Here is a 27,766-nt window from a genome sequence, read left to right as displayed (position 1 = left end):
TCCCACCAATCCCAAGGACCCCTTTATCATTTGGTAAAGTGTTGAATACCCTTTGTCCCAGGCCAGTTTCCTGGCTCTTCATGACCCTTTTTATTTTTTTCTGTAGTGTAAAAACGTTAGAAAGACGCACACCTGATGGTTCAGTTCAGTCATCTCTGGGAGAAGGTGTAAGATACTTTTTTTTTCTTTTCGTGTGTGTGCATTTTGACTTACTTTCAATTTTCGTGTATTGCATCTTAAATTTTCTTGCCCCCTCCTTTATTTCTTTTTCATTCACATTTTTAAAAATTGCTTGGGCTAATTTGCTTAGATTTGCATCTGTATTCCTGAATCTCTCCCTTGCTTCGTGGCTTCGAGGAGGCCCTCATCTCCGGGTGGGAGAGCTCGGCTGGGGCGGGGTGATGTGGGGAGGGGACGGTGACGGGGGTGTGGAGAGGCGGGGGTGATGGAGGAGCTGGCGGGGTGGGGCGGGCCCCGCGCGGGCCCCTCCCCGCACGTGGGCGGAGCCTCCCGCGGGCCTGCGGTGCGCGCGGCCGGCCGGCGTCGGGCTCTGTGCGCAGGCGCGGGTCTCTCCTCGGCGGCGCATCCTGCAGGTCTGGGGCCTGCCCCGGCGCGGTGGCGCGTGGGGCCCTTCGGGGCAGTGGTCAGCGCGGCGGCGGCCGCAGACCCGGCCCGCTCGGGGCGCGCTCCCGCGAGGCCGGGCACCACCGCCGGGGCCGTGTCCACCCGAATCGGGGCGCCCCGGGGGCCGAGCGAGCGCGCAGCAGGTGCGGGACTTGGAGAGGTCACGCTGGCCGTGGGGGCTGCATCCCCGTGACCGCCGAGGGCGGAGACCCGAGGCCTGGTGTCGGGTCCGAGCCGGCCTGGCTCCCTCCGCGGACTCGGCGTGGCGCGCGCTCCTAGGATCCTTGAGACGTCCCTGAAATGTGCGTGCCCGCGGCTCCCCGGCGCGCTTTGAATCCGGGGGTCCTTAAGTTTCCCTCTGTCTCGTAGGACCCCCGCCCGCCCGGCGCTCGCTGTCCGGGGGAGCCTCCGGCCGGGATGGAGACGCCCCGCATCCGCGCTGTCCGAGGGCTCGGGGCGCTCCGCTGTGGCCAGCCCGCCTGTGTCCTCAGCCTCGGGCTCTGCGTTTGTGGAAGTGCGGCCTGAGGGTTCTGTGTGCTCTTAGGCAGATCTGGGGCCCCTGGTGAAGAAGGCTCCAGCTAAAGTGAATTTGCCCCTTGGGCTCCGCTGGAACAGAGCAACTCTACTGAGGCAAGAAGGAGGAGCTTCAGGAACAGGAATCTCACTGGGAAGGACCCCTCCGCCCCCCGCCTCTGACCCGACACCCATGAGAGCTGCAGAAGAGAGGCAGAAGAAACCCAGGAAAGGAGCATTTCGCCCAGAGGGGTCAAGGCTTGAGTGATTTCACGTTTAGAAGCCGTGAGTCTCTTTGCAGAAGAGAGAAGGGAGCTGGGGCTGAGAGTGGTGGCAAGGGACAGACTGCTGGAGCAATGTCACCGCGTTGGCGGGGTGCTGGGGGATTCCACAGCTGGGAAGCTCTTATCTTCAATCGCCACGCCCAGATGGCACCTTCCCTCCATTAATTCTTTCCAGAAGCTGGGCAGCTTTCTGACCATGTCCGGAATCTGGAGATGTGCTCGTCTGTCTTTCCTGATCGGAAGGGGTCAAGAGCAGTGGTTCGAGAGGGTTTGCCAGGGTTATCTGTTTTTGTCTCCTTTGACAGAAGGGGAAGAAGAACCTGGAAGGGCAAATGACTTGTCTAGGATCAATAAGAGGCGACGGGAAGAAGTCAGAGTCTCCCACTCCTGGCTTGGTGCTGTCCACACAGTTGCACTGAAGCATGTTTCCTGCGAAAGATCTTTTTGAGAATCCGATTAGAAAAAAGTTTTTTAAAAGATCTGTGTTTAAGGAACCTCTCTCTTTTCCCAAAGCTTTATGAGGATTCTTGGACTCCTCATAGGGAGTATGGTAACCCTCAAGGGGTTACCATTATTGGTAGTAAAACAGATACACAAAATAGCCTGTAGAGCTTTTTCCCCCTGTAACCTCAGTTTTAATGAAGGCATCGTATTTCATATTTTGAGATGCTATTATTTGCTTAAGAATTCTGTTTTAATGTTTCTGTGTTAGTGCAAGGGGGACATAAATAGTTAAAGCAGTAGGGAACATGGCAGGTTTAAGGGGTCACAAAGGGCTGATGGCACCTTTCTCTCCTTCTCCAGGATCAAAAATGTGTAGAAGTTTTTGGGAATAGAATTGAGCTGCAGGGCTAGCCCGCTCTCATTATTCCATCCCTCTTTCCTCCTCTTCCAGGTGTGCCTTTCCAAGTTTTGATGCTCTTCCAAGAACAATAGAAAATGAACAAATCCCAAGTGAGTTGTTTCTTTTCTTTATTCCCTATTTCGTTTTCCAGGGGGTTTCATGGCTTTTATATGATGCAAAAATGGAAATAGATAGAAAGCTCCTTCCGGAATTAGTGAGTGGGTGGCACCTGGCTAGCAGGCAGAGGTGGCTGTCCTCTGTGTAGGTCCACGGATCCCACAGTCATCACAGGTGAGCAGCACATTTGTCTTTGATCTTCTTGCTCCACACCGGGTTTTCGCTGACCAGAGAGAGAACCCGGCCAGTATTCCTGGGACAGAAAGACTTCCTGGCACCAGAGTCTGGAAAAAATGTCTGTGAAGGTCTTCAGGTGGGGAAGAACCTTGTAGTGACCCCCTGTTGCCTGTAATTGTTCTTTGCTGGAAGCGGAGGGCAGAACTCAGTGAGGTTTTATGAGGGACCAAAGCATCGTGGATTCTGTAGAGAGTTTTCTGAACGTCCGCTTTGATCTAGAGACAAACCTAAGACTGTCTGGAGGAATGAAAGAAATGGACTGCAAGTCCTTAAAATAACCTCTTAAACCGCACGGGTTGGACAGGAAAGAGTTCAAACTCATAGTCTTTGGCAAATGTTTCTGCACTCTCCATTCATCTTTTTTTTTAAATTGTGGTGAGATAACAAAATCTGCCATTGTAACTGCTTTTAAATGTACAATTCGGTGGCATTAATTACATTCCCCATGTTGTGCAACCATCGCCACTATCTGTGTCCAAAACTTTTTCGTCACCCAGATGAAGTGGATTCATACAATCTTTGTCCTTTTGTCTCTGGCTTTTTTCACTTAATATATCGTTTTCAGGGTTCATCCATGTTGTAGCATTTATCAGAACGTCATTCCTTTTAATGGCTGAATAATATTTCATTGTGTGTATGGACCACATTTTGTTTATCCGTTCATCCGTTGATGGACACTTGGGGTTGTTTCCACCTTCTGGCTGTTATCATAGTGCTGCTATGAGCATTCGGGTACAGATATCTGTTTATCCATTGATATTTTAATCCATGTATGCATTCTCGCTTCTTCCCCACCACCTGCCTAAGTATGTCCTGATAAAGCTCAGTGGTAATGTCCTTACAGTAGGATCCAATAGATATTTTCCAGACCTTCCCTTGCCAGAACATTCTGCTGTGTGTGGCAGTTAACCCACTTTCCCCTTCTCCTAAAAACACCTCTTTCTCTGGTGTTCTGTGACATCATCCTTCTGGCTTTATTCCTACTCTGATTTCTTTGTCTCCCTCATGGCATCTTTCTCGTCTTCTGCCCGTTCTCCTGGCTTATCCTCAAATTTCTATCCTTAGCTCCCTCATCCTGTTACTCTGCCAGTCCTACCTAAGTATTTCACACCCTCTGTGGTGGTAATACCAAGTGTCTTTCTAGCCTGGGCTCTTCCTTCATGAATCATCGTTCTCTGTGCAGATGCTAGGGGCACCTCAGTTTTCAAAATTAAAGTTATTTGCAGTGTCCCCCCGTCTCCCATCTATTCTGGCCCCTCTGTTTCCTATTGGGTGAAGGCCCACACCAAGCGCTTAATGAAACCACCAAAATGGGATTCATCCTAGATGTCCCCTCCCGCACCTCATCCTGTGTGGCCTCTCAGTTTACTACTCTTAAGATGTCAAATTTCTTAAACCTGTTCTTTCTGCTTAATCCCTTCTCCCCTTATCAGAGCTTCATTTTCTCTCCCCTGGGCTGTTGCAACAGCTTCTTGCTTCTTTCTCCCCCAGGTGGAATCTGTCCTCGTCCTGAGTAATTAATCTTAAATGCTATTCAGATGATGCCACTTCAATATAGAAACCACTTGAGTAGCCTCCAGCCACCCATAGGGACAAAGTGTGAAGTTAAGGCTGTTGAGAACATGGCCACTTCCGGTTTCTCTTTGTTTTATTAAAAATTTTTTTATTCTAATAGTCTTTACCTTTTATTCAATAGTGGTTTACTGGGCATGTGTTCAGTGTGCCAGGTGCTGAACTGTGTGCCACAGACTCAGCTCTGAACGATGTGGAGACCTACTCCCTTTTTGATGGAGTTCACAGGTCAGTGGAGAAGGTGACATTTAAAAAGTCAGTATGCAGCATTATTCTTCCGTGATCCCAAACCTGACGTCATTTCCTTAAGACACCTTGTTGCTGCCTGTGTGGGCATTTCACTCATGTTCTGGTCAGATGGACTGACTTTGCACCCCGGCTCTATTTCCTTTTCTGTCTTCTCAGGGGTTAACTTGCGGGGTAGCTCATCCAGGAAGCCCTTCTCCTCTTTCTTTGCCCTCCTCTGATTAATTGCCCTTTTCCTCTACGCTCCCACAGTACCCCGTGCTGTCCCTGTCACTGCACTTTGTCCACTTTGTGGAAATTACCTGTTTGTGTCTGGGTTGACAGTCAGATCATTGGCCCTTCAAAATCCAGATGTACGCCATGTTCATCTTTATTCTTTCAGTTCCTCACGCTGCCTCTCACTCCCAGGAGGTGCTCATCGTGTATTTGTGGCTGACGAGACAAATGGTAGGTTTGATCTAATTTGGGACCCAAAGTGGATAACCATCCTACCTGAACACAGCGCAGGGCCATCTGGGACAACTGGGGCCTCCTTTGCCTTCTCCGAACTCTGACTTGGGTCATGCAAGGTGGACTTTTGTTGTTGTTGCTTTTTTAAGAATTTATTTATTTTTTTTAGAGCAGTTTTAGGTTCACAGCAAGATTGAGTGGAAGGTACAGAGATTCCCCATGTAGCGCCTGCCCGCACACATCCCCCACCAGAGTGGTACATTTGTGTTACCAGTGACGAACCTATATTGGCACATCGTAATCGCCCAAAGCCCGAAGTTTACAGTAGGGTTCACTCTTGGTGGTATACATTCTGTGGGTCTGGACAAATATGGTATCATATCACCATTATAGTATCGTATATTTTCACTATGCTAAAAGTCCTCTGTGCTCACCCATTCATCCCTCCCATCCCCCTCCTGCCTGGCAACCACTGATATTCTATTGTCTCCATGATTTTGCCTTTCGAGAATGTCATATGGTTGGAATCATATAGTACGTAGCCTTTTCAGATTGGCTTTTTTTTCTCTTAGTAGTATGCATTTAAGATTCCTCCATGTCTTTTCATGGCGTGGTAGCTCATTTCATTTTAGCACTGAATAATATTCCACTGTCTGGATGGACCCCAGTTTATTTATCTCTCCACCTACTGAAGGACATCTTGGTAACTTCCAAGTTTGGGCAGTTGGGAATAAAGCTACTGGAAACCTCTGTGTGCAGGTTTTTGTGTGGACATAGGTTTTTAACTCCAAGGAACATGATTGCTGGATCGTTTGGTAAGAGTATGTTTAGTTTTGTAAGAAACCATCAAGCTGTCTTCCAAAGCAGTGCATGAGAGTTCGTCTTGCTCCATGTTTTGGCCAGCATTTGGTGTTGTCAGTGTTCTGGACTTTGGGCATTCTAATAGATGTATAGTGGGATCTCATTTTTTTTTAAAGATTTTATTTTTTCCTTTTTTCTCCCCAAAGCCCCCCAAGACATAGTTGTATATTCTTCGTTATGGGTCCTTCTAGTTGTGGCGTGTGGGACGCTGCCTCAGCGTGGTTTGATGAGCAGTGCCATGTCTGCACCCAGGATTCGAACCAATGAAACACTGGGCCGCCTGCAGCGGAGCGTGCGAACTTAACCACTCGGCCATGGGGCCAGCCCCAGTGGGATCTCATTTTAATTTGCATTTCCCTGATGGCATGTAGTGTGGAGCATCTTTTCATATGCTTATTTGCCATCCCTATATCTTCTTTGGTGAAATGTCCCTTAAGGCCTTAGGTTGTTGGTTTTCTTATTGTTGAATTTTAAGAGTTCTTTGTATATTTTAGATAACAGTCTTTTTCAGATATGTCTATGGCAAATATTTTCTCCCAGTCTGTGGCTTGTCTTTTCATTCTCTTGACAGTGTCTTTCATAGAGCAGAATTTTTTAATTTTAATGAAGTCCAGCTTATCAGTTCTTTCTTTCATGAATCATACCTTTGGTGTTGTGTCTAAAAAGTCATTGCCAAACCCAAAGTCATCTAGATTTTCTCTTGTGTTATCTTATAGTTTTTTGTCTTTTGGTTTTTTTTTTGAGGAAGATTAGCCCTGAGCTAACATCTGCTGCCAATCCTCCTCTTTTTGCTTAGGAAGACTGGCCCTGAGCTCACATCCGTGCCCATCTTCCTCTACTTTATATGTGGGACGCCTGCCACAGCATAGCTTGCCAAGCAGTGCCATGTCCACACCCGGGATCCGAACCGGCGAACCCCAGGCTGCGAGAAGTGAAACGTGAGAACTTAACTGCTGCACCACCAGGCCGGCCCCAATGTTATCTTATAGTTTTATAGTTCTGTGTTTTACATTTAGGTCTGTGATCCATTTTGAGTTAATTAGGTTTTGAGTCAAAGGTCTGTGTCTAGATTAATTTTTTTTTGCATGTGGATGTCTAGTTTCCCAGCACCACTTTTTGAGAAGACTTTCTTTGCTCCATTGTATTGCCTTTGCTCCTTTGTCAAAGATCAGATGACTGTATTTATGTGGTTCTTTTTCTGGGCTCTCTATTCTGTTCCATTGATCTATTTGTCTGTTCTTTTGCCAATACCACGCCAGCTTGATGACTGTCGCTTTAGAATAAGTCTTGAAGTCAGGGAATATCAGTTCTCCAACTTTGTTCCTTTTCAATATTGTGTGGACTATTCTGACTCATTTGCCTCTGTATATAAACTTTAGAATTAGCTCATTGATATTCACTCAATGACTTGCTGGGATTTTGATTGGGATTACATTGAATCTATAAATCAAGTTGAGAAGAACTGACGTCTTGATGATAAGGAGTCTTCCTATCTACAAACATGGTCTCTCTCTCCATTTATTTAGTTCTTCTTTAATTTCTTTCATCAGGCATTTATAGTTTTCCTCATTTATATCTTGTACATATTTTGTTAGATTTATACCTAAGTATTTCATTTCTTGGTGTGTGAATGTAACTGGTACTGTGTTTTTAATTTCAAATTCCACTTGTTCATTGCTGGTATATAGGGAAAAGATTGGCTTTTGTATATTAACCTTGTATCCTTGCAAACTTGTTTTAATTGCTTAATAGTTTTCAGGCTTTTTTTGTTGATTCTTTCAGATTTTCTGCGTAGATAATCGTCATCTGCGAACAAAGGCACTTTTATTTCTTTCTTCCCGATCAGTATACCTTTTATTTCCTTTTCTTGTCTTATTGCATCAGCTATGACTTCCAGTACAATGTTGAAAAGGAGCGGTGAGAGGGGACCTTATTCCTATTTTTAGTGATAAAGTTCTAGTTTCTCACTATTAAGTATAATGTTAGCTGTAGGTGTTTTATAGATATTCTTTATCAAGTTGAGAAAGTTCCTCTGTATTTCTAGTTTACTGAGAGTTTTTTTTTATCATTTGTCAAGTACCTTTTCTGCATCTATTAATAGGATCATGTGATTTTTCTTCTTTAGCTGTTAATGTGATTGATTACATTAATTGATTTTCAAATGTTGAACCAGCCTTGCATACCTGGGGTAAATCCCACTTGGTTGTGGTGTATGATTCTTTTTATACATTATTGAATTCAATTTGCTTATATTTTGTTGAGGATTTTTGCATTGATGTTCATGAGACATATTGGCCTGTAGTTTTCTTTTCTGGTAATATCTTTGTCTTGTTTTGGTATTAGGCCTCATAGAATGAGATAGAAACTATTCCTTCTGTTTCTGTCTTCTGAAAGAGATTATAGAGAATTAGTACAATGTCTTTCTTAAATGTTTGGTAGAATTTAACAGTGAACCCATTTGGGCCTGGTGTTTTCTGTTTTGGAAGGTTATTAATTATTGACTCAATTTCTTTCATAGATATAGACTTATTTAGATTGTGTATTTGTTCTTGTGTGAGTTCAGCAGATTGTATTTGAACAAATTGGTCCACTTCATCTAGGTTATGAAATTTGTGGGCGTAGAGTTATTCACTGTATTCGTTATTGTTCTTTTAACGTCCATGGTATCTGTAGTGATATCCATCTTTCATTTCTGATATTAGTAATTGTGTCCTCTCTTTTTTTCTTAGTTAGCCTGGCTCGAGGCTTATTGATTTTATTGATCTTTTCAAAGAATCAGCTTTTGGTTTCATTGACTTTCTTTATTAATTTCCTGTTTTCAATTTCGTTGATTTCTACTCTAATTTTTATTATTTCTTCTGCTTGCTTTTTACTAATTTGTTCTTTTTTTTCTTGTCCTAAGGTGGAATCTTAGCTGATTGAATTTAGATCTTACTTCTTTTCTTTTTTTTTTTTAAGATTGGCACCTGAGCTAACAACTGTTGCCAATCTTTTTTTTTTCTTTCTGCTTTTTATCCCCAAATCCCCCCAGTATATAGTTGTATATTTTTTAGTTGTGGGTCCTTCTAGTTGTGGTACGTGGGACGCCGCCTCAATGTGGCCTGATGAGCGGTGCCATGTCTGTGCCCAGGATCCGAATCAGCGAAACCCTGGGCTACTGTAGCAGAGCTCTCGAACTTAACCACTCAGCCACAGGGCCAGCCCCCTCTTCTTTTCTAATATATGCATTCAATGCTATACATTTCTCTCTAAGCACTGCTTTCACTGCATCCCACACGCTTTTGATAAATTGTGTTTTAATTTTCATTTAGCTAAAAATATTTTTAAATTTCTCTTGAGATTTCTTCTTTCACCCATGTGTTATTTAGAAGTGTGTTGTTTAATTTTAGTATATTTTGGAGTTTTCCAATTATCTTTGTTATTGATTTATAGTTTAATTCTATTTTGGCCTGAGAACAGACATGGAATGATTTCTATTCTTTTAAATTTATTAAGGTGTGTGTTATGGCCCCGAATGTGGTCCATCTTGGTGAATGTTCCATGTGAACTCGAGAAAAATGTGTATTCTACTTTTGTTGGTTGAAGTTGTCAATAGATATCAGTTAGATCCAGTTGATTGATGGTGATGTTGAGTTCAACTGTGTCTTCACTGATTGTCTGCCTGCTGGATCTGTCCATTTCTGATAGGGGGTGTTGAAGTCTCCACCTATGACAGTGGATTATCTATTTCTCTTTGTAGTTCTACCAGTTTTTGCCTGACGTATTTGACACTTTGTTGTTGGGCACGTGAATGTTAAGGATTTTTATCTTTCTTGGACAATTGACCTCTTTGTCAGCATGAATGCCTCTCTTTAGCCTTGATAACTTTCCTTACTTGGAAGTCCGCTCTGTCTGACAATAATACAGCTACTCCTGTTTTCTTTTGATCAGTGTTAGCATGGTGTATCTTTCTCCATCCATGAACATTTTGGGGGAGGAGTTTTACTCTTATTTTTTTCCCAATTTTTTAAAATTGTGGTAAAATACACATATAAAATTTATCACTTTAACCGTTTTTAAATGTGTAGTTCAGTGGTATTAAATAAATATAATCATAGTGTCGTGTAACCATGACCATCATCCCTTCTCCTAACTCTCTTAATCTTGTAAAACTGAAACTCTGTACCAATTAAACAATGACTTCCTATTCTTCCCTCCCCCTGGTCCCTGGCGACCACCATTCTATTCTTTGTCACTATAATTTTGACTATTCCAAGTACCTCATATGAGTGATATCATACAGTATTTGTCCTTTTGTGACTGGCTTATTTCACTTAGCATAATATCCTCAAGGTTCATCCATTTTTGTAGCATATGTGAGAATTTCCTTCCTTTTTATGGCTGAGTAATATTCTATTTATGTATATATCACATTTTGCTTATCCATTCATCTCTTGATGAACATTTGGGTTGATTGCACATTTTAGCTATTGTGAATAATGCTGCTATAAACATGGATGTTCAGATACTTCTCTGAGACCCTGCTTTCAGGGGTTTTTTGGGTATATACCCAGAAGTGGAATTGCTGGGTCATATGGTAATTCTGTTTTTATTTATTTATTTTTTTAAGATTGGCACCTGAGCTAACATCTATTGCCGATCTTCCTTTTTTTTCCTTTTTCCCCAAAGCCCCCCAGTACATAGTTGTATATTCTAGTTGTAGGTCCTTCTAGTTGTGCTATGTGGGATGCCACCTCAGCATGGCTTGATGAATGGTGCCATGTCTGTGCCCAGGATCTAAACTGGCAAAACCCTGGCTGCCGAAGTGGAGTGTGTGAACTTGACCCCTCGGCCACGGGGCCAGCCCCCTGTTTTTAATTTTTTGAGGAACTACCACACTCTTTTCCATAGTGGCTGTCCCATTTCACATCCCCACCAACAGTGCACAAGGATTCCAGTTTCTCCACATCCCCACCAACACTATGTTATTTTGTGTGTGTGTGTGTGTGTGTGTGTGTGTGTGTGTGTGTGTGTTTTTATAGTAGCCATCATAATGTGTGTGGGGTGGTATCTCATTGTAGTTTTAAGTTGCATTTGCCTAATGATCAGTGATGTCAAGCATCTTTTCATGTGCTTATTGGCCATTTGTATATCTTCTTTGGAGAAATGTCTCTTCAAGTCCTTTGCCCATTTTTTTTTAAGTATTCCCCCCCTTTTTTTTTGGTAAGGAAGATTGGCCCTGAGCTAATACCTGTTGCCATCTTCCTCCTTTTTTTTTCCTCCCCAAAGCCCTAGTACATAGTTGTATACGTCATTCTAGTTCTTCTATGTGGGATGCTGCCACAGCATGGTTTGATGAGCAATGCCATGTCTGTGCTCAGGATCCGAACCAGCAAACCCTGGGCCACCAAAGCGGAGCACGTGAACTTAACCACTCGGCCATGGGGTCAGCCCCCTTTGCCCATTTTTCTTTTGTCTTTTTTTTTTTTTTTGAGGAAGATTAGCCCTGAGCTAACTACTGCCAATCCTCTTTTTGCTGAGGAAGACTGGCCCTGAGCTAACATCCGTGCCCATCTTCCTCTACTTTATATGTGGGACGCCTACCACAGCATGGCTTGCCAAGTGGTGCCATGTCCGCACCTGGGATCCGAACCGGCGAACCCTGGGCCGCCAAGAAGCAGAATGTGTGAACCTAACGGCTGCGCCACTGGGTCGGCCCTGCCCATTTTCCAGTTGGATGTTTGGGGCTTCTTTTTGTTGTTGTGTAGTTTTAGGAGTTCTCTATATGTTCTGGATATTAATCCCTTATCAGATGTATGATTTGCAAGTATTTTCTCCCATTTTGTGGGTTGCATTTCACTCTGTTGATAGTGTCTTTTGATGTACAAAATTTTTAATTTTCAGGAAGTCCAATTTGTCTATTTTTTCTTTTGTTGCCTGTGCCTTTGATGTCACATCCAAGAAATCAGCCAGATCCAGTAGCACAAAGCTTTTGCCCTATGTTTTTTTCTAAGAGCTTTGTAGTTCTAAGTCTTACATTTAGGTCTTTGCTCCATTTTGAGTGAATTTCTGCGTATGGTGTTAAGTAAGGGTCCAGCTTCATTCTTCTGCCTGTGGAGATCCATGTGCCCAGCCCTGTTTGTTGAGAAGACTGTCCTTTCCCCGTTGAATGGTCTTGGCACTCTTGTCAAAAATCGTTTTACCATATATGTGAGGGTTTATTTCTGGGCGCTCTGTTGTGTTCCATTGGTCTGTGTGTCTGTCTTTATGCCCGTGCCACACTGTTTTGATTACTGTAGCTTTGTAATAAGTTTCCTAATCAGGAAGTGTGAGTCCTCCAGCTCTGTTCTGCTTTTTCAAGGTTGTTTTGGGTGTTTGGGGTCCTTTGAGATTCCATATGCACTTTCGGATGGCTTTTCCTTATTTCTGTAAAAATCGTCTTCAGGATTTTGATAGGGATTGCATTGGATCTGTAGATTTCTCTGGGTGGTACTGGCATCTCTGCAATGTTAGGCCTTCCAATCCATGAACATGGGGTTCCCAATTAGTCATGTCTTTAATTTCTTTCTGCAATGTTTTGTAGTTTTTATTGTACAAGTCTTTCATTTCCTTTGTTAATTATTAAGTATTTTATTCCTTTTTTTTAATAAGATGGTTTATTTATTTATTTTTGGTGAAGAAGATTGGCCCTGAGCTAACATCTGTTGCCAATCTTCCTCTTTTTTCTTGAGGAATATTGTTTCTGAGTAACATCTGTGCCCATCTTCCTCTATTTTGTATGTGGGACGCTGCTACGGCATGGCTTGGTGAGTGGTGTGTAGGTCTGCACCCGGGACCTAAACCCATGAACTCTGGGCCGCCAAAGCAGCGTGTGTGAACTTAACCACTATGCCACCAGGCTGGCCAGTATTTTATTCTTTTTGATGCTATTGTAAATGGGATTGTTTTTTAATTTCCTTTTCAAATTAATTGTTAGTGTATAGAAATGCAACGGTTTTTTTGTATGTAGATTTTTTATCCTGCTACTCTGCTGAATTCATTTATTAGCTCTGACAGTTTTTTTGTGGACTCTCTAGGGTTTTCTGCATATAAGATCATATCATTTGTGAACAGATATAATTTTACTCCTTGCTTTCCAATTTGAATGTTTTAAAAATTTTTTCTTGCATATTGCTCTGGCTGGGACTTCCAATTCTGTGCTGAATAGAAGTGGCAAAAGTGGGCATCCTTGTCCTGTGCTTGATCTTAGAGGAGAAGTCTTCAGTCTTCACCATTGAGTATGATGTTTGCTGTGGGTTTTTCATAGATGCCTTTTATTATGTTGAAGTAGTTTCCTACCATTCATAGTTTGTTGAGTGTCCTTATCATGAATGGGTATTGAATTTTGTCAGATGCTTTTTCTGCATCAATTGAGATGATCTTTATTTTTTTTGTTCTTTATTCTGTTAATGTGGTGTATTATGTTGATCAATTTTCATATATATATATATATTTTTTTTAAAGATTGGCACCTGGGCTAACAACTATTGCCAATCTTTTTTTTTTTTTTTTCCTGCTTTATCTCCCCAACCCTTCCCCATACACAGTTGCATATCTTAGTTGCACGTCCCTCTAGTTGTGGGATATGTGGTACGCCGCCTCAACGTGGCCTGACAAGCGGTGCCATGTCCGCGCCCAGGATCCGAACCCTGGGCCGCCGCAGCGGAGCGCACGAACTTAACCACTCGGCCACGGAGCCGGCCCCCTCAATTTTCATATTTTGACATCCTTCATTCCACTTGGTCGTGGTGTATAATCCTTTTAATATGCTGCTGAATTTGGTTTGCTAGTATTTTGTCGATTATTTTTGCATCAATGTTCATTAGGGATATTGGTCTCTAGTTTTCTTGCGGCGTCTTTTTCTGGCTTTGGTGTCAGGGTAATGCTGGCCTCATAGAATGAGTTAGGAAGTGTTTGCTCCTCTTCAATTTTTGGAAAAGTTTGAGAAGGATTGGTTTTAGCTCATCTTTAAATGTTTGGTAGAATGACCCAGTGAATCCATCATGTCCAGGACTTTTATTTGTTGGGATGTTTTTGATTATTTATGCAATCTCCTTATTAATTATAGGTCTATTCAGATTGTCTGTTAGTTACATGATTTAGTCGTGGTAAGGTTTTGTGTTTCTAGGAATTTGTCCATTGGTTATCCAATTTGTTGGCCTACAGTTCCAAGTACTCTCATAATTTTGTTTTTTAATTTCAGCAGAATCAGTCATAAGGTCTTTATTTCATTTCTGATTTTAGTAATTTGAGTCTCCTCTCTTTTTTTCTTAGTCCATCTAGGTAAAGGTTTGTCAATTTTGTCCATCTTTTCAAAAAACCAGCTTTTGGTCTCATATTCTCTGTTACTTTTCCATTTTCTATTTTGTTTATTTCTGCTCTAATCTTCATTATTTTCTTCCTTCTGCTAAGTTTGGGTTTACTTTGTTCTTCTTTTTCTCTTTCTTTAAGTTGTAAAGTTAGGTTGTTGATTTGAGATCTGTCTTGTTTTTAATGTCACCATGATGGCTGTGATGGCGATGGCTGCATGACCTCATGGCTCCTTGTTGTCTCCAGTAGTCACACCCACACCTGTGGCGGGCACAGGTACTCCAGTGTTTTCTTCTCCCATGGGAAGAAAGCAATAGGTTGTCTACATTTAACTTTTTTTTTCTGCTTTTTCTCCCCAAATCCCCCCAGTACATAGTTGTATATTTTTAGTGGTGGGTCCTTCTAGTTGTGGCATGATTAACTTTTAATTGGAAGAAAAAGAGACAAATTGCGCTCGCCATTATTGTGTGGATTAGCAGGATGTATATATTATTTATTGAAAAAATAGATAAATTGGGGGTGCCCAAACCTTTATTGCTAGGGTGGTGGTGAAGTATTTTGATGACCACTAAACGACAGGACTAAGTCCAGAGTTACTCCGTAATGTTTTCCTGAATACTTTGCAGCTCTTCATCTTCTCACAGCCCTAAGCCCCGTTCTCCTGTTACGCTGCTGTGTGTTTCTCATGCCTCTTTGACTTTGCTCGTGTGATGGTGCCACGTTAATGAAGACCTACTGTTCAGTGAGGCCCGACCCAACCGTACGAAATAGAACCATATCTTCCGTAGTTATTTGACACCGATTATAACTGATTCTGGCATAGCTCTCATAAGACCTTATTGGAGAATAAATGTTTATAAATATCATTTGTCTCCTTACTAGGATTTAACTTCCTTCCAGAGACAAAAAAAGGATTGATTTAGTTTAATATTCCTGGCAATCTAGGATAGTTTCCGACACATGGTAGGAACTTTAATATTTTTTGTTTCAAGTAATAAGTTAATGCATTGTCTGGGTTTTTCTATCATGATATCACTTTATTCCACAAAGTAAAACACAAAACAAGGCATAGAATAGGGAACCTATATAATATTTATGCTAAACTCTCAAAATAAAGATGTTAGGAATTATTTCCCATGTATCTCTTTCATGTCACCCAATACTGATCTCTTTGGCATGAGCAGAAATGTGCTGGTCATGGATCTGTGTCATTTGAGGATGTAACTGTGGACGTCACGCAGGATGAGTGGCTACAACTGACCCTTATGCAGAGGACTCTGTACCCGGACGTGATGCTGGAGGACTATAGCCACTTGGTCTCAGTACGTGAGGAGTGTTCCCTGTGTAATGCCTCACAGCATGCATTTCTTTTCTTACTTCTTAGCTGCCAAAATTTATGGGCTTTTGGTGGAGTTTAATGATATTTGTGTGTACATCTCATGGGTCAAAGATGATTGTTCCCACGGGGCACAGAAAGAATGTGTGTGTTCTCACCTCCTTAGTGAAAGGTTCAGTGGGCACCTTTATCGTGTGACTCCTGAAGCTGTACCTTCCTCATTCTTCAGGGGCCCTGATGTCCAGTAGCTTGTCAGAAGTGTCACCCCGTATCTCACTCACAAGGTATCGCATCACCAAATCAGAAGTGGTCTTCAAGTTGGAGCAAGGAGAAGAGCCATGACCATTAGAGGGAGAATTCCCAGACCAGGGTGATCCAGGTGAGTTCGTCATTAGCAGGCAAAAACAAGAAGCTAGTGGAAATCCCAGGTGAGTTGGTGCTGAGGTTAGGACCTTTGCTCTGTGTCTCAGTAATTCTATTTAGGTCCCTCAGACCTCTGGAAGCAACTGAACAGCGAGCCAGCACGCCTCAGGTAAGCTGAATGGCCCTTCTGTTCATCACTCTTCAATACAGATGGTTTCCTTTTCTCCCTAACTTTTAGGGAAGTGGACCATTCTCGTACTCAGTGTTGAACCCCTGCCTGCCTCATCTTGCCTCTGTTTTTGGTTTCTCTTTCTCAAGTAGTCATTTCCCTTTCATTTTTATGGACTATTTTCTTTTTATTTTCCCCCCAGGCATTAATTAATTAATTAATTTCATTCTGCTATGTGCCACTCATGTTCTTGGTGTTGGGAAGACGCCAGTGAACCCAGCAATATCCCTGAGATCTTAGAGCTTACAAGCTAGCAGGAGGGGATAGACGTAAATAAGGAAATTTACATGTCAAGTGGCGAGAAGAATGATGAAGAGAGTTAAAGCGGGCTAACAGGAGATAGAGAGTGGGGTGTGCTCTTTTAGAGGGTGTCAGAGAATGCCTTGTTGATGAGGTCAGCATTAAAGCAGATAGTTGAATGAAGTGAGGAGCTGAGTCATGTGGATTCAGGGGGTTCCAGGCAGATGGAACAGCTGGGGCCAAGTTCTGTGGCAGGAGTTTGTTGGAAGTGCTCCCGGAATAGCAGGGAGGCCAGTATGGGAGGGAAGCAGGAAAGTGTCTGAGAGGGACGCTGGTAGGAAGTGACATCAGAGAGGGAGACAGAGGCCAAGTGATGTTTTACAGGACACAGAAGGGCTTTGACTTCATTTTGGGTGAAATAGGTAGTGATGAATGGGTTTCTGCAAAAGGATATGTTTTAAAAGAATTTCTCCATCTACTGTGCTGAGAAAATTGGAGACAGCAAAGATGGTGGACCAGTGTAGAAGCAGAAAGGCAATGTGGAATGCTGGCTCCCCCAGGAATCACCTTCGATAAGGCAGATGTGAATGTTTTGCTTAGCCTGACAGTCTTAGTAGCATCTTGGAGGATAGTGAACAAAGTTGGGTTATTTATGAGATTTGAGGGTATGATTTAAGGTATATTTTTTAATGCAGGGGTTTGATTACCATTGGATAAAAATCATGATTTAATAGTTTACGATTTGTGGACAAGGATTGAAGAATCCTGGAGAGTGAATAGTTAAGTATCTACTGGAAAACTGAGCAGTTTGTTTAAAAGGGTTTTGGGGGAAGCTTCTGAAATGAACAGTAAAATCATTTGCATCTTTTCGCTTCCTGGGCAAGAGTTTCCTGGAGTAACAAAGTCCTGGTGACGAAGACTGTGGAATGGTAGTCAAGTTAATGTAGCGAGTAAGCAGTGTGGGTGTTGATGGTTTCAGCTCCCGACAGTGAAGAGATGTTTGCGGTGGCTCAGATGAGAAATGATGGGGGCTTAGACTCTGAGCTGGTCAAGGTCATGAAATGCGGCTGCATGTTTTGAGAGAACAGCCAGTAGGATTTCCTTTAACTTGGATATGGAGTGTGAGAGAGAGAGAAGGCAAGGACAACCTCAGTGTTTAGTCTGAGCAACATGATGATGGCGGTGGGAGGTGCTTATAGAAACGGGAAAATTGGGCAGGAACAGTTAGGGAAAAACTTTTTCAAGAAGTTACTTTTAGAAGCTTCAGTGATTATTAATTATTCATGTTTAGATCTAATGAGGCACTTGGACATACAAATCTGGAGTTGGAAAGAAGACAGGAGAGCAGGTTAAATGTGGAAGTCATGAGTTAAAAGATGGTGTGTGGTCATGACAGCGCCTTGGGGGAGTGGATGCCGAGAGATAAGAAAAGAGGCTGAAACCAGGGCCTTACCACGCTTAGAAGTCACGGGTGTAAGACAGAAGGAAACCCAAAGAGTATGTCCTGGCGGCCAAGAAAGGTGCTTTTCAAGAAGGAAGGAATTTCTGGCTTGAAAATGGAAATGGGAAGTCAGCATTTTCACCTTCTCTTCCTGTAAATCATCTAAAACCAACTAGGAGATTGAGAAATGAGTTGCAGACCTATTTTCTACAAATCTGAGAAATAGCTAAATTTGAAACTATGACATAAGTGGAAGAACTGTTGAAAGCAATTCAAAATCAAGCTGTGTGCGTGCACCTGGAACCAGAGAGAGACTTCCAGGGCGGCTGACCTGAGGAGGCAAGGTGAGGTGCATGACCCTCATCAGAATGTCAGGAAGGAGCTGAACAAGATTGTGGCAGGAACGTCTTTGTTACCCGCTTTGGTTCTGAGAAGTGAGGAGTGGGGTTCAGGGTGGAATCACACACATAAGCCTTCGCTGCATGAAGTGTTGGTTTCTGTCGCAGTTTGTGCATAAAAGAGACTTTGCATGTGAAAATGTGCAGGGGTTTTCTGGGAGAAATAAAAGCTATTTAAATTCAATGTAAAGTCCTTAGTCCTAAGCAACCAGTGTAGGATGTATAGATACTTCCATAAGAAAAAAAAGAAAGAGAAAAAAAGAAAAGTCAAAAAGAAGTAGTAAGTGAAGAACATTCACCTGCAAAATACTGTCATAGAAGAGATAAATATTGTGACCAAGTATTTCACTATGAATATTTTACAGCTTAAGAAAGCAATTGCCTTTAGGATGCAAAAGCACACAGGAGCTGAAAGAACTTAGGTGAGAGATGGAAGAGACGGAGAGACCACAGGAGGAGATTATCCATAAGCACCCAGTGATCAGAAATGACTGGAAGGAAGAACATCCTAATAATACAATGTGTGAAATTGGAAGGAGCACAAGGATGCTGAAAACAGAGTAAGGGACCTGTAAGAGAAAAATAGAGAAAGTGAGCAAAACGAACTGGACGTAAGTTAAAGAGGATTGTATGTGGAAGACTGAAAAAGGAGATTCCACACATACACAATTCAGTCCCCAAAGTAGGAACCCAATGCTAGTTGAGAAGAAGAAATATTTAAAGATGTACTTCAAGAAAAGCGTCCTGATATAAAAGAAGACCGGAATCTACATGAAAAGGACAGAGTAACTTATGGACAACTAACTCGAAATGGTCGCCACCATGATCTATCCCAGGGAAGTTACAGATTTTTGAAGAAAGGTTCTTTTTGGTCTGCCGAACCAAAGAATTAAGTCATTTATTCAAACTTTATTGAGGAATAATTGACAAGTGTAATTGTATATATTTAAAGTGTACAATGTGATGAGTTGATGTACATATATACTGTAGAATGATTACCAAGATCAAGATAATGAACACATCCATCACTTTACATAGTTAACATGGGTGATTTTGTGTGTGTGGTGGGGATGATTAAGACCTACCCTCAACAGCTTTGAAGTATACAATACCATGTTATTGACTATAGTCACTGTGCTGACTGTTAGATCCTCAGAGCTTTGAATTGTCATTTTTAAAAGAGAGGGAAAAATCAAGCCGATCTCAGACATTCCCAATAGCATTCAGTGCTGAAAGCAGTGGAGAAAGTTACAAAATCCTTAGAGACTAAAAGTAAATCCCAGTAATTTTACATGTAGACAAAATGTCATTCAAAGTAAAAGCAATAAAATAAGTTTGAATATGCAAGAACACAGGGAAATATTGTTCTCATGAATTCTTAAAGAATCTACTAGAAAATTAACTTCAATCAAGAAATGGTAAAATATAATACAGGAGAAGACTGTTTTTGAGTACTGGTTTGTTTAACTGAAAACTAAGCCTAACAGTGGGGACTGAATATCAGAGCAGAATTAAAACATAAAGGACTTCAAATTTTAGAATTATTAGATACAGAATTTTAAATTTGTGTGGAGGAACAAAGTCCCAAAATAACCAAAGTCCTTTTGAAGGCTAAGAAAAACTAGATTGGGGAGCTTGCCGTCTCAAATGTCAGTGCTCCTTGCATGGCTGTAGTAATTAAGAGTGCAATGTTGGTGTAAAAATAAATGGACAGAAGCAAGATCCCAGAACCAGCCCTACACATCTGGAAATAAGATATGTGAGAGAACAGCCAAAGAGGAGATAATTCAATAAGTGATGTTGAGAAAATTATTTATCCATATGGGGAAAAACATTTCTGCCTTCACCATTATACAAAAACCAATTTAAAAGTAAAATATATAAAACCTTTATAAGAAAGTGTAGTGGGATATGTTTATAACTCTGTAGAAATAGGGGACTCTATGTATGATCTTGATATATATGTATCATCATGCATGTACAGTCCTTAGGAAAGGATTTCCCAAAGAGCATGAAAATACTGTTTATAGAAGAAAAATATAGATTAATTATATTAAGAACAGTCACTCATCACAAAGCACCATAGAAAATTCAAAAGACATGGCACAAAGTGAGAAGAGTTATTTATAAGTAATACATATAACCAGCAAAGGCTTAATATCTAAAATACATTCATGGCTTTTTTCCAGTAGAAGTTGAAATAAGGGATTTTACACTAGTTATTTTACTGAATTTCTGCTTCCTCGCACTAGAATGTGAACTTCATGAGAACAGAGTTTTTGGGTTTTTTTCATGTCTCTGTTTCCACTGTCTAGGATAGTGCCAACCACATTTTAGCATTCAGGAGAAGTTTGTTGAATAATGAACTCCTACAATTTAATAAGAGAAAGTCAGATGACCCAACAGAGAAATGGACAAAAGACATATGTGAAAAGAAGACACAGGAAACAAAAACACAAATGATAAATAAGAATATCTGCAACTTATGGTAATCAGAGAAAGAAAAACCGTGACAGTGAAATAGCATTTTATATCTTCAAATTTGGCAAAAATTGACCTTACTGTGGGAAGCAGTTTTGATCACGTGGTCACTCTTTCTTCTGGGAAGATTCATCAAGAGTAGGTCTTCCAGCGTTCCTTCTCTGTAATGCTCCCCCACGGCCTCATCCATTGCTGAGATTTAAGCTTTTCGCTTTAGCCGACGATTGAAAAATTCCCACTGCCTCTTTCGCAGACTCATCCGCAGTCTACTCTCCACTTTACCTGGGTCTCCAGTCCTATCATTGTCAGTATGGCAAAAACAAACCCTAAAATCATTTCTTCCCAATCGTAAATCTTCTCACAGTCCTTATTTCCACTCAATTACGCTCTGCCATTTTCTTCTCCCATATCTGACAACCATGAAAATCCCGTAATACTGATCTCTCCATAGTTCCTCTTATTTTTTATTTTGCTTTGAAGACTGTCTTCTGTAGCTTTTATTCTTACCTTCCCGTGACCTCACTCAAAACGAGATCTTTATTCTCTGATGCTGTATTTCATTCCTAATTGTAAGTATATGTTTTTAAACCTAAAGCGTCCATTTTGTCTAGTTGCTAGCCTTATATAAACCTTGGGTTGCCCTCTGTTACTTAAGACACCTCTTCTTAACACTAACATGTAATTCCACATCCATCTCTTTTTTGTTGATGTTGCTCAAAAACTCATAAGTTCCATTCGATGCAGCCTCGTAAATATTACTCATAAATCTCCCCCCCATCACCTCTTCTTGGGGTTTGTCTGTCCAGATCCTAAGAAAGGGCTTAGGACTATGCTTGCCATATAATTAATGCTTGTTGTGCTTACTTGTGCAAATATTTTATGTTTTAGCTAAGGTTTTTACCTCTGTTTGCAGTGATTCTTAATTACTCTAGCCAACATTAATCTCTCCCTTCTTAGAATGCCCATTTCACTTAGTGGCTAAGCCACAAGAAATGCAGACTTCATCATATACTGTCACACCTGAGAGCATCTGGTGTTGCCTAAGGCTTTTGTCCCCATCTGAAGGGTCTCTTGTTTTACTCTTCCTTACTTTGATGTGTAATATATAATAGCTATGTTCATCCATTAATACTGATAGATATGCTTATGTATTCAGAAAGCATTTCCTAAGTGCATAGGCCTACATCACACTCCTATAGGTTCTGATTCATAGCGTATATAGACTAACCTGGGGCCATGATAATCTATACCCTGTGTTTTGAATAAAAATTTCCATGTAATTCTGATGCACACAGCTTGAGGGCCACCAACCATATATAAAACCTGCTAAAAGCGTAGGTTGTAGTTGGGAGAGGTAAACAAAATTGTACGATAGATTTTGAAATTCAGTGTTATCAAGTGCTATCTGGATAAAGTTAATGCTTTCCAAAATGCGTCAATGAAAAGTATAGGTAGTGATTACTTTCAACGTTCAAGAAAATGGAGTTTAAGAGGGATGATTTGAAAAAAATACGTGTGTGAGAGAGACAGGGAGGGAGGGTAGGTGGAGAGATGCATTTCCTGGAGGACGCCTGAGTTTTTAGTAAAAGCAAAGCTGAGAAGGAGGCCAGCTGAGTGTCAGAATCTGTATCAGACTTGTGACTCGTTATTGGGACCGGATATTTAAAAAAATGTTTATTGTATATTTTTGTAAGGATATCTGGAAAAACTAATATAAATCTTATTTTGTCCATTGGCATATACATAGTGAGCTATATCTATATAGATGTCGATAATCCATTTTATCTCACACCCAGGACTTCCTGTGATATTTCCTTCCAGACATCCATGTATACTGATGTTTGTCACTCTGCTTCCTGTCATGGCTTTTGTTGGGCTCACCCAATTGTCTGTATCATGCTTTTTCCTCAGTTCACTATGCCTTGTGTTTGTTTCCTTTTCTCTTTTTAATTCTGAAGGTCATGTTTTTTTTTTTTTAAAGACTATTTATTTATTTATTTTGAGGAAGATTATCCCTGAGCTAACTGCTGCCAATCCTCCTCTTTTTGCTGAGGAAGACTGGCCCTGAGCTCACATCCATGCCCATCTTCCTCTACTTTATATGTGGGACACCTGCCACAGCATGGCTTGACAAGCGGTGCCATGTCTGCACCCAGGATCCGAGCTGGTGGACCCCGGGCCACCAAGAAGCAAAACGTGTGAACTTAACTGCTGTGCCACCAGGCTGGCCCCTGAAGTTCATGTTTTTAAAATAGCAAATATATGTGTGTTCATTGTAGTTTTACTCTCCCTTTTCCACTATAGTAGGTGTTTTCTATTTTTGTTTTTTCTGGGCCAAGGAGAAATATATACTTGGGCTTTCATCCTGGGAGCTTAGACCTGAAAATTGAGTATCAGTGATACAGTAAATTATACTTACATAGGAAATGTGTTAACATTTTTAGAGTATACTTAACTTTTTCAATTTTTGACCCTATAGACAGAAGCCAGGAAAACTAAGATGAACATTTGTGGCAAGTTTCACTCATCAACAAAAAAACACTGACTAAAAGAGAAATAATATTTTCAGAAGAACACCCTGTCAATATGACTTAACGTGGAATGAGTTTGAAAGATGTTTCAGAATCAATTATTAGTGATAAAAGTCATTCAGGTAAGAACTCTGATGAAATTAACACATGTGGGAAGTGGCTTCTTGATAATAATGAAGAAAATACTAATACTGGGACAAAATCTGATGAACATAACCAAGATGGGAAATCCCTGAATCATAATGAGGACCTTACTGAGCAACAGAAAATTCAAAGTTTGGGACCACCTTTTGAAGATAATGAATGTGGAGAACCTTCCTTAAGAAGGCAGCTGTCATTCCACCTAAGAGGGTTCAAACAGGCGAGAAATCCTGTGATTATGAGGAATGTGGGGAAATATCAGTGACAGGTCAACACTCAAAGCCCATCATGAAACTCACACAAGGAGGAACCACTTTGAAGTCGAGTGTGGGAAGCCAATCCTCTTTAAACATCAGAAAGTTAACATGGAGGAGAAAACCCATGAATCTAAGGAAAATGAGAATAATTTCAGCAAGAAGTCCTACCTCACTCAACCTCATAAAACTTACATAGGAGAGAAACCTTTGAATGTAGTCATTGCAAAGATTCTTTTTTTCACCAGGATTCCCACCTCACTCGACATCAGAAGACACACATGAGGGAGACACCATGAGAAAGTAACAAATGTGGGGAAAACTTCTGGAAATCACAACCCACTGACCCTCAGAGAACTCACAGAGGAGAGAAGCCCAATGAATGTCATGAAGTCCCTGTGAAGTCAACCCTTACTGATCAGCAGAGAACACAGTCAGAAAAGAAGATTTATGTATGTAATGAGTGCAAGAAATCTTTTCATCATCGCTCAGCCTTAAAAGTCCATCAGAGAATTCATCAGAGAATTGATAGGAGAGAGGCCCTATCAATGTAATGAATGTGAGAAAACCTTCTGTGTGAAGTTAAATCTCACTAAACATCAGAAAATGCACACAGGTTTGAAACCCTATGAATGTAATGCGTGTGGCAAATCCTTCTCTATAATTCAGTCCTCATTGTACATCAGAGAACTCACACGGGGGAGAAACCCTACAGGTGCAATGAACGTGAAAAGTCCTTCTACAAAAAGTCAGCCCTCACTAAACGTCAGAAAACTCTCAGGGGAGAAACCACATGAATGTAATGCATGTGAGAAAGCCTTCCATGGGAAATCAACCTTAATTATACATCGGAGAAGTCACACTGGAGAGAAACCCTTTAAATGTAATGAATGTAGAAGTCACGCTATGTGAAGTCACTTAATATCCATCAGAGAAATCACACAGGGAGGAAACTCTGTGTATGTAATGAATATGGGAAAGCCTCTTCTATGAGGTCAGACCTCACTGATCATCAGAGAACACATTCAGAAGAGAAACCCTATAAATGTAATGAATGTCAGAAGACCTTTCACCATAAGTTAACCCTAACTGTACACCAGAGAACTCATACAGGAGAGAAACCCTATAAATGTAATGAATGTGGGAATTCCTCCTATATGAAGTCAGCCTTCAGTCAACACCAGAGAATACACACAGGGGAGAAACCTTATGAATGTAAGGGATGTGGAAAAACCTTCTGCCAGAAGTCACACCTCATTGAACACCAGAGAACACACACTGGAGAGAAGCCCCATGAATGTAATAAATGCGGGAAGTCTTCCTGTTGTAAGTAAGCCTTCACCATACACCAGGGAACTCACACAGAAGAGAAACCCTATACATGTGATGAATGTGAGAAATCCTTCTGTATGAAATCACACCTCACTATACATCAGAGAACTCACACAGAGAAGAACCCCTTTGAATGTAATAAATGTGGGAAAAGTTTTTATGTGAAATCAAACCTCATTAATCATCAGAGAACTCACACAGGGGAGAAGCCTTACGAATGTAAGAGATGTGGGAAATTCTTCTGTATGAAGTCAACTCTCGCTAAACGTCAAGTAATACACACGAGAGACCCTAAGTTGCAACAAATGTGGATAATCCTCTTGTGTGAAGTCAAATTTTGTCACACCATAGAGAACTCACAGGAGAAACCTTATGAATGTCATAATGTGGAGACTTCCGTCTGTGTAAATTCAGTCTTTCGTTGGTATCAGAAAACACACATAGGGTAGGGGTTGGCAGGCTCTCCATGAAGGAAATGAATATTGGAAAACCTTCTGTATCATACCTTACTAAGTATCAGAGAACTCACAGGGAGAGAGATCTCAGAACATTGTGTATATTAGTATCCACCTACTAATCAAAGATATGCTTCAGAGAAATCACAGGGTGAAAATGCAAAGAATGCAACAGAAATACGAAAGCATTTACAAAGTCACAACTTACTGGACATCAGGTGATTGATACTGGGGTGAAATGATACAAATGTTTTATATGCACGAAAGCTTTCAAGAAAAAAAGAAAACTTTATTATCTAAGAAAAGAATGAGGGGGAATCTATCAATTTAGGAAATGTGGATACATTTTTTTCTTTAGAAATAATGTAATACTGGAAGTCATGATTCTGGTGTGGTGCCAAGTTTTGAAAATGTGACATACCATCTATCTAATGCTAATGATACTCGTTGGAATGTGAAGCCTTTGGAAACAGAAGTTGCAGCAGCAAGTGGACAGCATTAGACACGAAGTGTACTTGAGCAAGGCTTACGTATGTTAGTGTGCAGCATACACGTGTGTGTATGTCTGATTCACGTAGTGGATGTCAAAAGAGTTGTCACTAGGAAATATCTCCCCACAGCTTAATAATTATCATGACATTTCTCACACTAGATGCCACCAGTGTTTGTGTTTTGGTAGTACAATGTACATCATCAGTGACATGTTTGACAAATCAGAAGTACTGTACCACAGCATATTAAGTGAGAAAAGCAAAATACAGAAAACCGTATAGAGCATGATACCTTTTGTGTAAGAGAGGAAAGAAGTATATATATATGTCTATGTATACACACACACACATCATTGCTTATTTTTGCAAGACAAGCGTTAGACGTACAAACTAATAAAAATGAACACCTGTGGAGGCAGGAGTAGACAGGGCGGTGGAGACAGGGATGGAAACAAGGCTTCTTTGATTATACCTTTTTATGAAATTTTGACTTTTGAGCAAATGTAAATGATTTACATATTCAGAAATAAAAATAAAAGTAGATTATGAAATTGAAAAGAGATGTCAGTTTAACTTTATATCAAATTGGTAACTTCGCCACACAAAGAAAATAATCCTTTCCAGAAACTTCTGAACAGGGTATTATGACTGTCCATCCTTAATGGGATGTGTCTAAGGACAGAAAGATCTGCAAAAAACTATAAACATCACTCATTAATTTTCTTGCTAATAATATTGGTGTTATTTTGAAGCTATTTTGTGTGTATTGTAGATAAAGCAAAAAGCTGTTGTTAAAGTTACTAGGCGCCGAAAGAACCAAATTAAGAGAAAAGAAGACAGTGAAAATCAAAGAATGTATGTAAAACTCCCTATAATGATAAATATGAATTGAAAATATTGCTCATTATTTTTTAAAAAATTTTTATATTTCCAGCTCTGTCCACTGAGAGGGCCTAGAAGCAATGTTGCCCCCATGGTGATGTGCAAATTCAGTCTCCAACATTGCCTATTACAAGGAACCAGGACTTCTTGGAGAAATAGCTGACCGTGGGTCTGGACCTTGAAGCGTCCATGGTGAGCCTGGGACCTCTGTGTCGAGAACCAAGGAAGCAGTCCAAGATTAATGGGGATGTGTCATAGGTCACAGAGGTAGCTAGATGCAGCTCCCACAGGCCAAATTTGAGGTAATTTGATGGTCAAACAGGATGACTGTAACATTTGAATAAACAAAAGGCTGAGTCCACAGCAATACACAAAAGGAGAAGGGGGCTAAGCTCATTTCCACCTTCAGAGGCACGTCTTAGACACACTCCTTACTCCGTAATCAGAGAGAAAGTATTAGGTTTTCCCTGTGCCCCGTTAGTCGGAGCAGCTGTTCATCTCCAGGTGTGGGAAGGCTGTCCGTTCTAGAAGGATGTCAGCCAATAAACAGAAGGAATGACAGAATTTGAAAAGTTGCTAATTTGCAACCCCTAGTGCATCTGGGCAAAGATCGTCAGCGGATGCTAAGATCACTGGATGCAAAGGAAACGGTATTTGTGTAGTTCTCTGCAGAGTATCGCCCACAGATATCTTACTCACTGAAACTGGAAAAAGCGTGCTTTGCAATGGGACCACTGACAGCCCCACTGTAACCACGTGAGCAAAGGTAGCACGAACAGCAGTGACCTCACGTGCCTCTTGAGGAGATGCAGGGTGAAGTGCTTACGGGGCACTGTGGCGTGTTCTTGCCACAATATTTAATGTGAATCTAATCAAATGTTTAGTCTTTTAGTTTACAGGAAACACAGGAGATAGAGGAAAAGCTTCAGTGGAGAAAACCATCAGACAAGTCCGGAATGTGGGGCATTCCACAAAACAACTGGCTGGTCTCTTCAAAGAGTCAGTGTCATTTTAAAGAGAGAGAGAGAAGGGGGGAACTTTTTCAGTTCACGGACTAAAGAGATAACTGCAGTGCATGAACCTTGCTTGGATCTCAAAGACATCTGGCTCAAAAAG

The 27,766-nt window shown here is 41.1% G+C and overlaps 1 long non-coding RNA gene and 1 pseudogene across 1 annotated transcript; both read left to right on the top strand.

The window, feature by feature from the left end:
- Positions 1 to 545: 545 nt before the first annotated feature.
- LOC139074824 (uncharacterized) lies at positions 546 to 27,765 on the top strand. The gene is made up of 7 exons (XR_011524669.1): positions 546 to 593; positions 994 to 1,422; positions 2,317 to 2,375; positions 15,261 to 15,398; positions 15,642 to 15,791; positions 23,044 to 23,217; positions 26,703 to 27,765. It is a non-coding gene; the product is annotated as an uncharacterized lncRNA (long non-coding RNA).
- LOC103562798 (zinc finger protein 248-like) lies at positions 24,338 to 25,418 on the top strand (annotated as a pseudogene).
- Position 27,766: the final 1 nt, after the last annotated feature.

The sequence above is a fragment of the Equus przewalskii genome, chromosome 12 (assembly GCF_037783145.1).
Source record: "Equus przewalskii isolate Varuska chromosome 12, EquPr2, whole genome shotgun sequence".
Taxonomy (NCBI): domain Eukaryota; kingdom Metazoa; phylum Chordata; class Mammalia; order Perissodactyla; family Equidae; genus Equus; species Equus przewalskii.
The sequence above is the reverse complement of the archived record's forward strand: the minus strand, read 5'-3'. Positions and strand labels throughout refer to the sequence as shown.